The sequence below is a fragment of the Rhyacophila brunnea genome, unplaced genomic scaffold (assembly GCF_057557595.1).
Source record: "Rhyacophila brunnea isolate RB1 unplaced genomic scaffold, BYU_Rbru_1.0 scaffold_2, whole genome shotgun sequence".
NCBI lineage: Eukaryota > Metazoa > Arthropoda > Insecta > Trichoptera > Rhyacophilidae > Rhyacophila > Rhyacophila brunnea.
In genome coordinates this window covers 28,374,151-28,375,780 of record NW_028232859.1, presented here as the reverse complement: position 1 = coordinate 28,375,780, position 1,630 = coordinate 28,374,151, and the positions used below count along the sequence as shown (strand labels likewise).

General features: G+C 27.7%; 1 non-coding gene across 1 annotated transcript; it reads right to left on the bottom strand.

The window, feature by feature from the left end:
- Positions 1 to 929: 929 nt before the first annotated feature.
- On the bottom strand, positions 930 to 1,002 carry TRNAN-GUU (transfer RNA asparagine (anticodon GUU)). Its single transcript has one exon. It is a non-coding gene; the product is annotated as a tRNA-Asn (tRNA).
- Positions 1,003 to 1,630: the final 628 nt, after the last annotated feature.

Genomic DNA, 1,630 nt, shown 5'->3' with positions numbered 1-1,630 from the left:
AATCTTCACTGACAATATTTTGAATATACTTATGGAAGCTTTAGATAAGTAATGATAAAACAGGTAAAGATACCAAAATAAGTTTAAAAATATTATATTGTGAAAATTAAATATATAAATACCTAATTATATAAATGTCATTTTATGTACATAAATAAAAAATCTTTCTAAAATATACTACACTTGGATTAATCATTCCTCGGTCTTTGTATCATTACTGAAGATTTTGATCTTCATGATCAATTCCAAATCTGCTTAGAATTCTATTGCAGTTATTCCTGGGCTCAGGTGAACTGATTTCCAACGCCAAGGAAGTTCGTGACACATCCTTGTTTTGATCTATCCAGCGTTCCGGTGTTTTTCTCCTTCCTCTTTTACAGTTTACGCTGGCAAGTAATAATAAATCTGCCTTTTTTTTAAATATATAGGTACTTGCTGTCAAATATAATATATCTTACACAGCACGCCGTGACATCGTAGAATAAAAGTATTTTTAAATGGTCATCACTCATCCCTATGACAATTTTGGAGAAATTTTAACATGATTTTATTAATTAACACTTATGCGTTACACATTACACTTTTCCCACAATTAATTTATACCCAAGATCCTGAAAGACATTATCAAATAAATTATAACTTACATATCTTTCGAAGTGTTTACTTTTTATAATACCATAATATCATTAAGTATTGAATGACACTAAAAGATTTTATTTCGATGTCAGCGTGTTTTTTGTATTTGTATTATGTGTCAGTGTATTTTTATTACCTTATAAAATTTACAGAAAATTATTATTAAAATAATAATGTTATCTATCGAAAACATATATAAGTAATAATAATGATTAACATCATACTTACTTTTAATATATTATATTGTTCAAAATAAAAACCTAATATTATAATAATGAATTAATCAAAAAATCCGCCCCCGGATGGGCTCGAACCATCAACCTTTCGGTTAACAGCCGAACGCGCTGCCATTTGCGCCACGGAGGCATATAATAAATACTGCATGAGAAAATAATATTTTTGTATACTTATAGTAAACTCTATTGAATCGTCATAAAAATATTTTAGGTACCTATAAGGTATCATAAACAATTGAAAAATACCGATAAGCAAGCATATTTCGCATACCAATTCGATTTTCATTTTGTATTGTTCGACGTATTGTGCTTCTCACATAATATAATATAATTATAAATATTTTCATTTGTTTTAGATTTTCAGGCTCTTGAAACTCTTTGTGTAGGCACCATAAAATATATTTTGAATAATTTATGAGTAAACACAAAGGTCATCATGTTTTCATTGTGAACAATATTTTTACCCAAATATAAACTAACGCTTTGTTTAGTTATCATAAATATTTGCAATGTTTACCTTGAGCTGCCTTAATTTTCCCAAAGCAAATTAACATGCAAACAAACGAAATCAACCCTAATCGTTGTTTGTTGAAACAGTCAAAGGGTAATTTTATAAACGCCCAATTTTCATGGCATTATCAATGCGTGATCTGCGAAATTAACATAATGAGTTAATTTTAGATGTTTTCATGTTTATTCATTGAAAATAAGTTCAGATTAATATTAATATACTATAAGGTATATTGTGACATGATTAT